This window comes from Aythya ferina (assembly GCF_964211825.1).
Source record: "Aythya ferina genome assembly, chromosome: 6".
Lineage (NCBI taxonomy): Eukaryota > Metazoa > Chordata > Aves > Anseriformes > Anatidae > Aythya > Aythya ferina.
Window position 1 is genome coordinate 3,418,490 of NC_140303.1, and position 16,506 is coordinate 3,434,995.

The following is a 16,506-nucleotide window of genomic DNA, read 5'->3' on the forward strand; positions in this document are numbered from 1 at the left end:
GCAGCTACACAGACGGCAGAACAGGGGGCATGGAAAACAGAATAGCAATGCTGCTGCTGTGCAAGTTTTTTCCTGGCGTTCCCCTGGTGCAGGAGGTCTCTGTCGGGGAAATGCAGGAGGTGAGGGCATGGTGATGCTCCTGGTGATGCCATGTTGTGGATGGCCTTGCTCAAATAAACCCCTGCTGGATGGCAGCAGGGACAAAAGGGGGACTGGCTCCCAGCAGCTGCAGACATCCTTCAGCTCCATCCTGGGACTACTCGCCTGTCAGCAGCAGTGCCGTTTCCTTCCAATACTGCATAATGCCTTTGCACACAGCATTCGTAAATCCACCCCCCCACACACACATTCCCCCAAACACAGAGCTTTGGGATTCAGGAAAAGATGTGCCCTGTGAGACTGATCACAGCTGCCCCATGGCCTGGGCACTGCCTTCGTCACACTCCCACCCCACTAGCCAAGCTGTCTTTGGTAAAGTACATACTCATTTAAGGATTACTCTAACGTTGCTCATTTCTAAGTCAATTATTGACTTGAATTGTGTTAAACTTTAACATAAATATCACCTGTACATATATTACAATAATTATATGGTTACAAAATTCTTTTAAAATAGCAATTTCCCCTTTGGAAACTAGGGAAACTATCTACTACTGGAAAATACGGGCTCACAGACTGCTTGGAAAGCCCATGCAAAGAAATATGAAGATTCCCATCACCTTTGCATCAGCTTCTCAAAGAACAATCTATTTAGATCATTAAACACATCTACAAATTAATTCCTCTTCAGTTAAAATGTTTGCGTTCTAAAAATATTTTGTGTAACCTTATCAGAGAGAAAAGAAGGGGCGTAGAAGGTGAGCAGCGAAATTAAAGGCATGATATCATGTGCAGCTTCTAAAGCTACCGACAACATCAGATAATTCTTTTCTAAAAAAAAAAAAAAAAAAAAAAAAAAAAAAAAAAAAAGTACCACTAAGTTTTTCTCATTTTAGCAAACTTTTCAATTAGGATTTCTTCCTGGCTATTTAAATATGCTTAAAGTAATGATTTTCTGTAATTTGTCTTTTTCCTTTGGAAACATACCGTGCTATTGTCAGCTTTAAAAAAGAAGCAATTTTCTGACTTTTGAGATTGAGCAGGTCACGGAAAAATTACTACTGTGGGAACCTATAATTAAATAGAAAATGCAGCTGCACTTATGAAAAACTAAAATTAAGTTTATTCTATTAATACTTGATCCTAGGATGGCATTTGACTCCTCAGATACAGATCTTAGCTGAAACAGGACCTTACCTGCAGAACATTACTAGCTGCACAGCTACGTGCAAAAGCAGACATGGTATAATACATACAAACATATTGCTAATTATTTGCTGTCCAATTAAATTAGATTCAGTTAAGCAGGATAGTCATTTACACATGTAGCCTTTTTCTTTCTTCTTTTCCCGATATTGGCACTGTATCTTTGGCTATGTTTTTTTTAATGAACTTAATTAAAATAAATCTACATAAAATCACTAATGCTTATTATAAATTTTAATAGAAAAAATTACAGAAAGGGGCTTTTCAACAAAACTTTGTAGCACATCTGAAGTGGATAAAGATCTCCTCCCAGTTTTTGCCTAGTCGTGAGATCGAGACAAGATTCTATACAATACTATAATACAAAACAAGGCTTTGGGGAAACAGGAATTATCAGAGTTCCCAACTGAGTGTTTTCAGTATATGAAATACAGATTTAAAATTAAATTCTAAATGAGAATCTCCAAAAAATATTTCTGTGACCCACAATAGATTTTAAAATACTGAAAATACACAAGATCAAGAAAAACTTCACCGAGAAAATAAGGTACAGACAAACTGACTAAGAATCCATTAGACATCTTCCGATGTCTTATGATAAAAATTAATTGCACAGAAATATTAAAAGAACTATATAAAATTAGAAATAATATAAGAAGACCAGGTCTGTTTAAAAGAACAATATTAATTTTATTTAATAATCATTTTAAAATATAGCTTTTTTATCATTAGCATTTCAGATGATCACCTCTCATGTTTTTCTAGGGTAATAGTAGGTAACATTCAACAATCTGTCCTTATTGTAAGCTATTTCAGAAATCACCAAATAGAATTTTTTTGTACTGTATCATAATCTGTAAAACTATATTTCCTTTAAACCTCCACTAAATTGCTAAGTTTGGGGGGGTTTGTTTCTTTTAATAAACAGGAAGGAAATTTTCCATTTTCTTTTCATCAATCACTTTTACATATCCAGTTTTCTGTGCTATTACAAAGAACATAACTAAATCCATACTGTTTATATAAATGTCTCTACACTATTTATAACATATAAACTGTAATCATTTTTTCATATGCAAGCTCAGCTTCACTATTTTTAATATACTTACATATTAAATCTAATACAGATAGTTCTCCATAACTACTGCGAGAATGAAAATGGCATGTCAGAAATGGTAAAAAAATTATTTGTGAAGAAGCAATCATGCACACACAACCCAGGAAAGATTTTTTCATCTTTCAGCAACGACTTGTGAACGATAGTGTAGTCACAGAGAAAGCCCACAAAAACCGTATTATCGCAAACACTGCTTGACTTAAGACACCCAGAAGTGATCCTAGGAACCAGCAGTCCAATTATTCTGATTTCACGTGTACCGCTTGCTTTCTCTCGGTCGGCTGCCTGTTTGGTCAGTGGCTTTTCTTTCTTTTTTTTCTTTTTTTTTTTTTTTTTTTCCTTCATGCCGTGGAGCTGGATTTCTATTTTCCAGCTGCATAAATTCCATGGAGGAAAGGAAAACTGATCCATGAAGTTCCTATTTGCATAAAGCATAGAAACATCTGTCACAAGCTTCTTGTTGGTGGAGTGAAGCATCAGGAGACAGATACTGCAGTTGATCATCTGCCCTTAATAATATTGAATACTTTTCCTGTCAATAGGAGCTTAGAGTGAGAGCATTTAAAAATGCAGAGAAGAGAGAGAATTTGATCAGAGAAAATATTATTATTTGAAACAAGTGATAAGTTATGTGACAGTCTCACAGATAAATGCACACAAACAAGCTCTGCCCCAGGATCGGCAGATGCCCCATTCCATTCGGCATTGACTCTTTGCAGATACAGTCCTTATAACGGTATATGATGATTTAATCAGCATCCTACAGATGCTTACAATGTACACCAGCTTTTTTGTGTTAAACTTTATGCAATGAAAGATCCATGATAGCAGGTCTATAACATTAGAAGGCACTCAGTCTGCAGTGCTGGTTTGAGTTTTGATTTCAGTTTAGGGAATAAAAAAAAAAAAAATCTCAAGGAAGACTTATCTGTATCTCAGATCAGGAAAATTTTCATTCTGTTTCTGTATGTATGTATAATGCACGTCCACAGTCATAAATATCAGGTGGAGCAGCCAATTCGTTCATACAGAACACATACATAGAACAGAAACATGGGGAAATATAATAGCAGCTATTCAAAAAACAGAACGACTGTGTTATTGTTAGGTCAAGTGTTATTTCCAGAATCACGACAAGTACTTTGGTTAACATACAAGATTCATATTTCTGCGTTACATTTTATTCCTTTTTATCACAGACTACTTTTTAAATTAGCTAGCTTTGTTGATACATTGTGCAAATGGACTATAGGCTGGCCTCCCTTCTCATGCTGCCGAAAGTCAGAAATCAATCAAACCTACAGGATGCAGTGAAAACAAAGTGCTTTTCTCAGCTCATATGTTTCACGGAGTTTAACAGCCAAACTGAGAGGAAAATAGTTTCTTTGCATTTGCTACCTACTTATATCAGAAGTAGCATGAAGGTGATCGATATTCTCTCTCTTTTCTACCAACAGCTCCAAGATAACAGGCTTCATACACTAAGGCAGCAAAGATTAATATCACATTAGAAACATCTCATTCATCATTGTCATTGTAAAACAAAAAGGCTTCAAACATTTCTTATTCGTAGCTGATTGCTGCAACAATGCATGCGTGCTTTTCTTTTTTTTTCCTTTGTTTTTCCTCCTTGCTCCTTCACACATCCATGAATGCCTTGATTTGACTGTAAATGTCTGGATGCAGGAAATACCTGCTTGGGAATGCAACACAATAGGGCCACGAGTCCAGTCAGGGTTGCAGAATACTGTGAAATGAACAATTGTAAGAGTAAAACAACAACAACAAAAAAAGCAGCAGCCAGAGCAATCTTTGCTCTCATACACATATTTGTATAATAAGTTTCTCTGGCAGTGGTTCACCAGCAGGCAGTAATCAGCTAGGGTACTTCTTTGTAATTTTTCTGTTTCATAAATAATACAGGAGTTTACTAACAGGAAGTTTGTGGGAAGCAACAGTAAACAGTCTAGCAATCCATCTGTTATTGTGGAATGCAAGAAAGCTGAATCAGGTTCTTTGCAAGTGGACTATTTTAGTTGTTTGTGCTAGCAAAGATGTGTGGGAAATGGGCATTTAAGTCATTATTAACGTGAACTCTTGCAGACCTCCTTTCTCCCTCGCCTTGTGGAAAGAAACGGCTGGGTGCGATTTCAGCAAGAAGCTCAAGTTCTTTCGTGGCTACGGGGCAGCTTACAATTACTCTGAGCAAGAAAGAGAAGGCAGCTGAATCAGACGTGAAATGTTCAGGTGACAGTTGCAGAGACTTTTGCTTCTTCAAAATCGAGCTCAGAAAGAATGGCTTCTAAATAAAAACACACACAAACCTGTTAGCGCCTTTCTCGGTGTCAAGACATTTATCAGGAACAAACTGAAGGGTTGAAGGGACCTGGAGAGGGAGGAAAGTCAATGAGGAAAAATAAGGTAACGATGGAGGTTGTACTGACAGGCTTTCTGTGCCAGCACAAGTAGAGAGTCAAGCAAGGGTGAAAAAAAAAAAAGCTAAAAAAGCTAGTATCTTTCCCGAAGACAGGCTGTTCTGCTGGCATGCGTCCACCCTTGATGTGTTGCTTATGAATAGAAGGCTAGAAAGAGAGCGGAGGCAGGCGTGTAAATTAGTCACTACTACTACAAAAGGACGGCTCCTTTGCCAGCGGCAATGCAGCGTCTCCCCTGGTAGATTAATTTGCACCACCGAAAGTGTCTGTCCGAGGCTGAAAGTTGTGCTGCCCAATAATAGAGAGTCGGGAGCCCAAGCCCCGGACCATCCCCTGCCCTGCGGCCGGATGGGTTCACGGTGCCACGCTGACAAACCCTGCCCGTTCCCCACACCTCCGAGCGCGACCCGCCGCGGCCCCGTCCCGCCGGGCACCGCTGCCACCTGCCGGCCCTCCGCGGGAAGCGCCGCCGAGCTCCGGGACGGCGCCGGGGAAGCGGGGCCGAGCGAGGGCCCCGGGTACCGGCCACGAGCCGCCGCCACCCCCCGGCCGGGCCCAGGGCGAGCTCCGAGCCGCGGCCCCGGCCGCCGGCCCCCGGGCCTGCCCCGCTCCACTCCGGGGCTCGGCGGGCCCGCAGCGCAGCGCTCCCGCAGGGCTTTGCTGCCCCCTGGCGGCCGCTCGTTACCGCTCCTCAGGCGACGCGCAGCCCCTCGGGGTTAACGTGAGCGCCCGCCGGGCCCCCGGTGCCCGGACGCCTCCGATGAAGGCAGCAGAGCGGCCTTCGGGCAGGAGCTGACCCCTCCGTCTCGCCAGATTTACCTCAGACGTGGACGAGAAAAATCAAGACAGAAAGTCACACTTGCAAGGTTTCCACGGCTCTGTAATCTGTTGGAGCACGCACACTGGAAAACTTCTTTTACAAGGCAACGTCGCACCATCGGCACCGCAGCAGACACCGGCAAGTTCATCATTGTTCCTTGAAGTAGTAAAAGACGTTACCTAATAACCATGCTGTATGGTTAAAAATTCAGCATCAGCGATACAGGTCACACATAGACAATCAGCAGGATTGAAAAAAAAAAAAAAAAAAAAAAAAAAAAAAAAAAAAGACTAAGGTTTTGGTGATTTTCTATCAAGCTGGTAGAAAAAAAGAACAAAGAACAAAGAACAAAGAACAAAGAAAAAAAGCCTGGAAATCCTTTCTCTGAAACATCAGTACCTGAAACTATAACATCCGTGACTGCACAAGGCCTGTCCTTCTCTCACATAAATGCCCCATAAGTGAATCAAAGAGCACTGCAACTCTGCTGCAGGTTTCCCGTACGGGTACACAATGGGGGTGAACCACTTTGCACAGACCGCAGAAGTGAAAAGGTCAAAATGCAGTCAGATATGTCTGTGGTTATTAACTGTTATGACTGTCCTCAGCTGTAGCCTGGCCTTGGAAACATTCAGACTTTCTAGTCAATTCACCGCCTTTTTTTTTTTTTTTTTTTGTGCTAAAATCTGCTAATTTGCTACTGATCCTGACCGATCTCATGCCTGCTCTTATCCTGTGAACATTCACCTCCCAGTAACAAAACACAGTTGTATGACTTTGTTGCCCTAAAGACAGCTTATTTCTTAGCATCTAAATCTTATCCATTTCTGCACAGTTCAAGAGATGTGCCTCCACACCAAGTCTACTGCAAGAAACGTTCCATGGTAAGAATTGGTCCTTTTTCATTACAGTTTCTTGTCCTATGTGCATTTCACTTATTTGGTCAGAATAGAGTTTGGGGGCATTATGCTTATTTCTGTGTCATGATATGGTTACTTTCAACACCTACCAGTGTACCAGCAAAGCCCAGGCACTAAGTACCAAGGTAGCAAACGCCCCAACAAAAGCTCTCTGAGGTGTAATCCCCATCACATCTGAGGTACGGCCATTGTCTCCTTTGCACAACTTACCACACCTGGAGGGAACTCAGCTGTTGTAGCCTCACCACTGATGGCAGTTTGAAGGTAAGTTCTCTTTCATTCCCTTGCTCTAGACCAGCCTTGCCAGACATCTAGGCTCCAGTCTGCCAACAGAAGGGTCCTGGCACTGGGTATAACCTATGCCATTACACATCCAGGTTTCCTGGCTGAGGGTCACCAGAAGTGTTGTCCAGTGGATCCAACGGCGCAAAACAGATTCAGCAGATCTCATCTCTTTCCCAGTGTTCTAAGAGAGATTGTGACATCTCCACAAGTATGCCTGGCCTTCATCTGTAAACACTCTGTCCCTGCTGTTTTGGCATTAAATGAAGAGATGATGAGCTCCCACTTTACAGTGACTGCACTGAGGTGTAACCACACAAATTCTCACACTACAGTTGGTAGGGAACTTAGATTCTGACCACTTTTGGGGAGCTTACCTTCATAACCCTGTTGGTCTTTCCCTAGGACTCACCTCCAAGTAGCACCTCCTTGCCCCAGCTGAATGATTCAATCTGTATTTTATGCCACTCCAGTGGCTGCTGTTTTTTGCGTGTTTCAAGGTGAACTCAAGCTGAAAACCACCGGCACCATTATGTTAGGCCATCAATTGAAAATCATATAGACAGGGACCTCAGAAATTGATCTCAGACAGGAACCTTTGCCCAGGTTTATTGAGTCACGATGCTAATTTATTTCCTCTGTACCTGGGGAAATCCTGTCTCTATAGTTACCTTTTCTCATCACTCCAATTTTGTGGCCAGCTCAGTTACCTGATTCTTATTGTTTTCTCCTGTTCATGGCAACCAAAACCACTTTATCCATGGAAAAGTATAGCTAGCTCACTAGCTCTAAAGCTAGTGAGGCCAATTTAAAACACACACGCGCGCACACACACACACACACACTTACAATTCAGTCCAGGAAAACAGCTCAATGAGCTGGAAAACACAAGTGTTGCTCATTGCTAGGAGTCATGACACTGTGCAGCAGGTAGCATAGCAAAGCCTTGCTATAAACACCAGGGAAAACAGATGTCAAAAGGGTGTGAGCTGAAGGCAGGGAATTACACGGTTTCCATTTACCTCACCTAACGTAATTCTAACCAACACTGGACAAAACTGGCCTTAGAAAGTCATGACATGGGGAGAAGCAGCAAAAACCACCATGGCCTACCCCGCAGGCTCACTGTTAACTTTTCCCAGGCAGGGAGTGTCTACCATTGTCTTGGAAATTTGAATTAAATTGTAAGTAAATGATAAAGGAAGATTATCTTCCTGGTCATGTCCATAGAAAAAAAATGCAGTAGGTCTTACTGACACAAACCCTTGAAAAACACGTGCTGCGAGAAACTTGGCTCTCATAGGCTCTCTTCAAACGAGGATTTGTATCTGATAGCCTGCAACTCTCAGAAACACCAAAACCGAAGGTGCTCGGCATCTATCAGAGGTGCACAGAACCCTACAGCGCCAGTTTGGAAGACAACTGTATGTTGCTTGACACGAGAGTCTCTTGCACTGAGCAGAGAGCAAGCAAAGTAAAGGAATCACAAAGGTCTTTTTGTCTAAAAAGAAAGGCCTGGAGAGGAGTGTCAGTGCTGTGCAGGGTTAGGAGTGGAGAAGTCTTGGTGAATTGTTTCAGGACCTTGGACTCTTGCACCACCTTCCCATGTCAGGGTGCCCTGTGGGGTGGAGCTGCTCTCTGGAGCCTTACACACTCCAGGAGGCTGCTCATGCCTATCTACATCATCAGTTCTTCTCTGGAAGCTACAAGTAGTACAACACAGCACAAATGATCCCAAGATGCACTTGCTCAAGCACAGTCCTGCTTCTGCTCTCTGTCTCTTTTGCCACGATATCTGAGAGGAACCCAGGCAGTTTAGATTTTCTGTCTGATAATCTGTCCTCTTAGGGAAACCATGAATTCAAAGAATTGGAATGGTTAAAAACAAACAGAAAATGTAAGAAAGCTGGTTAGCATAGGTTAGATCCAAGATAAGTATCTGGTTGGTTATTCACAAAAAGGGCTGCTAGAAATACATACCTACACATTCTTTACTCTCAAACAATGACATACAATTAGCACTAGAGATGCTGAGCACTGAAGTTTATTTTCTCCTGCTGGTGGTATAGCTCTAAAATAAGAAAAATGGTGTTGAAAATCTGCATCACCAGTACTATTGAAGTGTATGCGTAGAGCTCAGTACGTAAAGATGTGTTTTATTAGTGACAAACTAAGGCATGTTCCTAAAAATTAAGCTTAGATCCCAAAAATTGCGCGCCGCCGCCGCCAGAGGGCAGGGCCCCGCCGCCCGGCCCCGCATCCCTGCTGCACCGAGAGGTTAGCAGCGAGCAGGGGACTACAGGGTGAAGCTCCCTCCTCAAAATAAGCACTTCGGGACATGCAGGAAAAGAATGAACATATAAAAAGGAATCAGCGTGCAAATTTAAAAAAGGGAATCACTGTGCAAATTAACTAAAGGAAGAATCCTTGAGCCCCTTACCAAGGTCAGTCTCTTAATAAGAGTGTGAGCCTATCTTAAGAAACTGGTAGCAACTGGTCCTGCGTATGGACAAGATCCAAGAAGCAACTGAGTCTGTGCTGAGTCTCTCTATTCGTTTAATAAATTGTAAACTTTGATTAGAATCCTATTTGGGACTCGGTCACTTATTACACTCCCGAGCCACTTAGCCTACTTGCAGATAGTCCCGCTCGATATTCAGTGCCACTCAGTCACATGCTGACACGCATACACTTGCTCACTGCAGTTGGTGGCACCACACATGCATGGACACCTGACTCCAGTTTGTGGCACATAGATCTCCGTCCATACACATGCACAAAAATAAGGAGTCCCTCACCAGAAAAATAATTACAAATTGAGTTTATTTAGACAGGACAGTCTGCTGATAATGCATAGCATATAGCCAGGCAAGTGTGCTGACCAGCAACCTGTTCACAAGCAACCAGACCCTTTTATTCCCTTATCACTCTGTTCTCCTATGCTTGTTCCTCCCTGAACAGCCCTGAGTCGTCCATTTCCCTGCCAGTTGTTTGTCCCCTACAAGTCCCATCATAAGTTTTTTACAATCTCCAGATTCTTTTCCCTGTATTCTACAAGATAGAGCTCTCTAAATTAAAAATAATAATATTAATAATAATAATAAATGAATAAATAAAAAGGAAAGAAAGGGAAGTTTAAAAGATTCAGAGATCTTTTGAAAGATTCAAGCGTGGCCCAATACAGAGCACAGGCCACAGACCTTCATTCAGTAACTTACTCAGAGCTCTGCTGCCCTCCCCCTTCTTCCCCTTCACCAAAGACAGTGACTGGGGCCAGTAGGTCGCGACCAGCTGCAGCCAGGCAAACCACCCTGACTGAACTGCCACCTGCTAGCCCCAGGGGCACTGCTACAGAGAGCTGCACCTGGGATTTGCTGACATTTCTGCAGACCAGAAAGGTAACATCCAGCATGAGGGAGGCTGAAATGAGCAAAGCTCACATATGTGTCTCAGGATTTAAAGCAAATGTACATTTAACAAGATGCCATTCTTCGTGTTCATCCCATGAAAACCTTGAAAATTCCTGAGTTTTCCAGGGACTGAAAGAAAATTTTTCTCTTAAGAGGACTGAAAGTTTTAAACAACTCAGCTTCATTACTTGCAACCCAAAGACCCTCTTTTTTGGTATCTAAATGAAATCTAAGTATATATTTCCTCATTGCTTCAACATAAAAAATGTACAAAAAAAAAATTGTTCCTGATTCAACATTAAAACTTGATTCATTCCAGGACTTGGCAATAATGTATAAACCTCAAGTCAATAGCTGTAAGTGAACTGCACATTTTTTCTCACAGTACATTTAATTAAGCTCTCAAAGGTTTTAATTTTAAAATACTTTTTTTTTTTCTTTTTTAATTTTAAATTCTTCTGGTTTCTTTCATAATATAAATGGGAAGAGTTATTTGCATGTTCCAATGGGAATATCTAAAAGAAAGCATTAAAACTGCATTTCCAAGCTCTTTTCCTTCCCAGCTCAGTTACCAAACAAATATCCACCATCACTGCTCAGGCAGCTGCAAAACCTGAGAATGGTATAACCATTTCCAGCATTAAGAGTATCACCTATATGGATTTAAATGGGGTGTTGTGTAAAATAATGAAGTTTTTTGATAATTGGAGGTAAACTAGACACAGTAAACTAAACAAGGAAGAATTTGGCAGCTCATCAAGCCCCCCAATGACGCCATTGAGCAACTGTTCTCAAGGCTCAGCCATGGCCCTGGGAACACAGGAAAATGGTATACATGGCATATCAGTACACACCTCAAGTCTGTTTAGCCATGTAATAAGACAGACAATTAAGCAGTGGTTTCAGCATTTTTTTAATTTATTTTTTGTATGCATAACATATTTTCCTTCCCCAGGGAGCTCGTCACTAGAGGGGACTGAGGTTGCCCCTGCTCCCTTTATAGCCTTCAGGACCCAGGCCGAAGACAAGGGCAGGCAAGAGAACCCTACCATAGGATGTAACACAACAACACTGTTCCTCAATAGCAAACTGCTCAACTCAGGAGATTTCAAAACACTCACAAACATCCACTACTTTCTTTAGAATGTATTTTCCCAAGGTCATCATAATCAGTGTTTTACCTATTAAACTTAATTTTCTTGAGAAAATATATGCTTTACAAAAGTCAGCCAGGTCAGTGACATAAAGTGCCATTTAAAAGCTCTAATTATTTTGGAATAAATCTTCTGTCAGTGAAAAGCAGACAGAATGCATGGAATTTGACTCCACTAATAAAATTAGCGAACATTTGCTTTATATTCCCCTTTCTGGAAAAAAAAAAAAAAAAAAAAAAAAAAAGTGCTCATTTCACAAAGATCAGAATTTACAGTGGGAAAAGGCAGGCTTAAATCCTTAAAATGCAGCAGGTTTAGCTCTGTCCCTTTTCACTGGACTATAGGATCTTGTCTGACAACAAAATAAAGAAAATTAAAGCCAGATGGTATAGTTGCAAAAGTTTTCTATTCTAATCTTTTAAAGCAGCATTGACACACTTGGAGAGAGGTAAAAAGTACTTGTGCAAGGAAAGCACCAACACTGCCTGTAAGTGGGAAGATTCTAAGCATTAAGACTTCTGTTGGCTGCATGATAATAGTAACTGGCAAACATTGCTCAGTGAAAACACGTTTCTCTATTAAATAATCCTTATACTTTCTTCTCTCTCTTCTCTTCCCCTTTCCACCACCAGGAGTCCCACAGACATTACGGCATGGTAAGAACTGATAAAAGACTTACACATGCATGGTAGGTTGTTTTTCTAATGAAAAGTCTTCCATTGCAAGACATCATAAGGCCATTTGAGAGATACTCCTCTATCAATAGCAAGTTGGCCCTATTTAGTGGAAGTTTAGAAAGTACACTGCCAACTTAAATTTGTACCCACATTTACAAAAACAGTTTAGAAATCCATAAAACTAGTAGGAATGTTTACATGATTTAAAAACATTCCAGGAAAGACTGTAGCTCTTAAAAAAAAATCAGCATGTCTCAATGTGCTTGAAGCCCAAACACTGAAGCATCAGGCACCCAGCAGTATAACTTGCCTTCAAACGCTTTTTTAAAAAGATGCTCTTAATTGCTTTAAAAAAAAAAAAATCTAGCAAAAACAAGTAAGAATAAATTAATCTCATGAATGACTAATGAATGAGATATACACAGAGTTGCAGGTGTGCAAGGCTAGATACTAAGTAGGTGTGGTGCTGGTTGCCATAGAAACAGGGAGCTGTGGCTATGATTTTTGAATTTGCAGTAGCCCGTTATGGGCACTTCAGGCCTCCACGATATGGATCTAGTGAAGTATAGCCAGAATATGTTCTAATATGTGATAAATTCCTGGGAGTATTGGTTGATAGTCGGCTGAATATGAGCCAGTGTGCTCAGGTGTGGCCAGCAGGGCTAGGGAAGTGATTGTCCCCCTGTACTCGGCTCTGGTGAGGCTGCACCTCAAGTACTGTGCTCAGTTTTGGGCCCCTCGCTACAAGAAGGACATGGAGGTGCTCGAGAGAGTCCAGAGAAGGGCAACGAAGCTGGTGAGGGGTCTGGGGAACAAGTCTTATGAGGAGCGGCTGAGGGAGCTGGGCTTGTTCAGCCTGGAGAAAAGGAGGCTCAGGGGCGACCTTATTGCTCTCTACAGGTACCTTAAAGGAGGCTGTAATGAGGTGAGGGTTGGTCTAGTTGCACCAGGGGAGGTTTAGTTTGGATATTAGGAAGAACCTCTTTACCGAAATGGTTGTTAGACATTGGAATGGGCTGCCCAGGGAAGTGGTGGAGTCACCATCCCTGGAGGTCTTTAACAGATGTTTAGATGTAGAGCTTAGGGATATGGTTTAGTGGAGGACTTGTTAGTGTTAGGTCAGAGGTTGGACTGGGTGGTCTTGGAGGTCTCTTCCAACCTAGATGATACTGTGATTCTGTGAAGTTCTTCTCTTTTCTTGGCAAAGTCCTTTTCAAGGAGCATAGCAACTCAAAACTTGCCTGTGTCAGCTAGCAGCCAGTGAATCCCCTTTCTGAATGACACCATGGCTTAATGATCCCCAGCTGTAAGCCATCAACTCCACAACACAGGGCTAAAGATGAGACTCTGCTTTGAAAAACAGCTCTCGCACAGTGTCCCCTTCCTAAGGAAGGCAGCAGGAAGGCTTCATTCCTAATGGTCAGCCCAATGGAGCCTTTAAGTCAGCCCAGATCCTTTTCTTGGTCCCTGCAGGATTAGTTACTTTACAAGGAAAATGTGATACCAGTTTCATTAATGATACACTAGTCAGAAGAGAATATACATCATCTTCTCTTAGTTTTGTTGCTAGTTTTATGAATTGCGGCCTTTAAAAACTTATCTGTTTTGCCACTTTAGTCAGCAACCAAGACTTGACACAAAACTAGAGGGTCAGGAAAGGAAACAAGAAAGGGCTGTCTTTAAAGGGGCTTTCATCTATTACAATCAGAATTTGCCTATCAGATATCAGGCACTTTTAATCATCTATCCCATCACAGTGCAATCCAGAAGGAAGGGAGAGAATTGCACTGTGTTGATGTTACCAGCCTGTATCAATGCTGTTACCAGATGTAATGATCTATTTTCTGGCTCTTCACAAGTGTTTTCTTCAAGGGATGGGGTTCCATGCAGTTGAATTCAATAAATACATGTGTAGTTTGAATGACTCTCAGGTTTAGCTGTGTGTTTGCCTCCGGAGGAAAAGGAGGATGAAAACATGAGAAAGACAATTAGTTTATTCTCTAAGGATACTCTGCACCGCATTCCTTTCACCCCCCTTTCTCTAAGTCGAGGAGTCAATATGTTGATACTGAAGATGGCAAGATAGAGCAGTCTTTGTCCCTGTATGCCCTATTAAGCTGCCCTTTCAGTTTTACTTTATCAAATATAAGGAAGAGCATCAGCACAGACATGAAGGTGCCCAGTAATAATTTAGATTTATAAGTGGAAGTGTATACTATATAAGAAATAAGAAAAACATATGTTTGTCAGCTTAATGGCTTAATATGATACTTGTCGTATTCATTTATTTACCTAAAGGTTTGTGTGGGAATCAGACAGTGTCACAGTACTTTCCCCTAATCCCTTGTGAGTATGCTTAAGAGTAGCTCCAGATTAGCCAGAATTTGGAGAGCATATCTGGGATGGACACGGGCCACAGGAGTGCACCTCACTCTGAAACCATGGCAGAGATCACCAGAACCAGGAATTTACCACCCAAAACAAAATGTTCTCTCCTCCATGGGAATTCCAGAGCATACCTCCAGCCTGAAAGTCTCTGTGGGGCGCCCATCCTGGCTGTATGTGAATTTTTCCAAGAAGTAAAATCCTTCCTCTTCCGAAGCATCTTTCATACCCCCAAAATTAATAAATAAATAAATAGATAAAGGAGAAAAAAGGGAAAAGGATGACACTTCAACTATTCCAGAGAGAAAAAACATGACAATAGTCCCGGTAAGCTGGATGTGCAAGAAAAAGTAACCAGCAGTCTAACTAAAGAGGACCAAAAAGGGAGCCTTTCAAAGTGACTCACTATAAAGCATAAAAAAGGAACATGCATAGATAACAAAGTTCTTCAGGGCAGTCATGAGCTGTTCTGTCTGCAACTCTGTTTTGGAAATGCGAGCCAGCACCACAGTGTGTGGACAGATGACTCCAGGCATCTTTCTCATGACATATTCCTACAATCCATCCATGGCTCAGCAGCTTCCTTGGTCATTATCCCACTGAAACAAGGCATAACAGGGAACACTGAGACATATTCCAGATAACAAGAGCTTGACCATATTCAAACTGCTCTTGTGGAATAGAAATCCCAGGAACCAAGCCGCCGCCTAAATAAGAGAACAGACTGGTTGTTTGGTGAGCAGGTCTTGTTTACTTTTTTATATGGAGGACATTAATCAGATTAACCATGTTCCTGTGCTTGTCTGAGACAGTTATGGAACAGTGCTAGAAATGCTGCTCAATGTCCACATAAGAACTGCCATCATGGATATACTTGACACCAGATTATCAACAAGATTTTTTTTTTTTTTCCAGATGATTCTGATCCTTAGTGGAGACAGACAAATAAAATGAGTCCACAGGTCTTTCATACTCTGTACAGGTTTAGTCAGATCTCCCTCACACCTGGTGAGCATTAACAACATCTACCTTTCTGACATGGGACCTCCAGGTGGAAGCACAGCCACACACAGCCCACAGCCTTGCAGGTGCACATGGAGACAAAGCAGCTGTTAAGATTCCAGAGCTGAGGTCAGCTCTTGCTCCACCTGCCTTTGCAGCAAGGGTGCATGCATCTGTAGGCAACTCAAGTACATACCATACTCGTACATCTTTTGCAATGTCAGTGAAATCAAACGAGCCTGTGTAAGAGCTCATATTAGCTGGCCCTCAACTATTCAATAATTTAATTTAATAAACATCCATTTAAAAAGCAGTGTTTTCATTTAGCTGTGCAACATAAGTAAAATGTCAGCTAACGTTAGTAAAAGACAAAAATGTTATTACCATAATTTCAAAAATCTCAAGCACTTAAAATCCATAAAATTCATGTTTAAAGACACCAGTTCTCACCAAATAAAAAAAAAATAAATAAAAGGCTATAAAAAGCACATGTCACAACAGTAATGGTATTTGCACACAATTTTATCAGAACTCAACACCACATACTTTCTTTGCTGTGAAACACAAGCAAACTCTTTCTCAAGAAGCAGCAATTATTAGCACTTCCTGAAAATCATTGGTCGGTGGATATCTCATCTGTAAAAGCAGCTCTTTATATCTGCTGGTAAGAGCTGAAGTTATAAGTCAATAGCAATGGTCTTATGTCTGAGGGATATGGTCAAGATGCATGAAGTTAGGGGTTCTGCAATTGATCTCCCACGTTTGCTTTTTATGAAGGACATAGTAGGGACCACACTGGCACTTTAACAGCTACAATTGTTTGTTTTGGAATTATTAACCTCTCCATACCTTAGCCCAATTCAAAGACATTCTGAAAATTTGTTTCAGCTTTCCTTTTTGACCCCCTAAAGAGGAAGATACTTCATCCTTACATCTTGCTGCCAAGATCCAAATTTGTAGTTTCTGGATTTCCATGGTAACAGGTGGTGATGTCATGAA

At 41.4% G+C, this 16,506-nt stretch overlaps 2 long non-coding RNA genes across 3 annotated transcripts; both read right to left on the reverse strand.

Annotated features, from left to right (window-relative positions):
• Positions 1-1,974: 1,974 nt before the first annotated feature.
• Positions 1,975-12,461, reverse strand: LOC311438740. 2 transcript variants are annotated; one of them, XR_014694278.1, is made up of 4 exons: positions 12,125-12,461; positions 5,543-5,833; positions 4,747-4,808; positions 1,975-4,623 (listed from the first exon to the last, which is right to left on the reverse strand). It is a non-coding gene; the product is annotated as an uncharacterized lncRNA (long non-coding RNA). The 2 variants fall into 2 exon arrangements; XR_014694279.1 differs by lacking the exons at positions 5,543-5,833; positions 12,125-12,461 and adding an exon at positions 5,252-5,357.
• A 1,045-nt stretch (positions 12,462-13,506) lies between these two features.
• LOC311438745 lies at positions 13,507-16,289 on the reverse strand. The gene is made up of 2 exons (XR_014694282.1): positions 14,413-16,289; positions 13,507-13,555 (listed from the first exon to the last, which is right to left on the reverse strand). It is a non-coding gene; the product is annotated as an uncharacterized lncRNA (long non-coding RNA).
• Between the last annotated feature and the right edge of the window lie 217 nt (positions 16,290-16,506).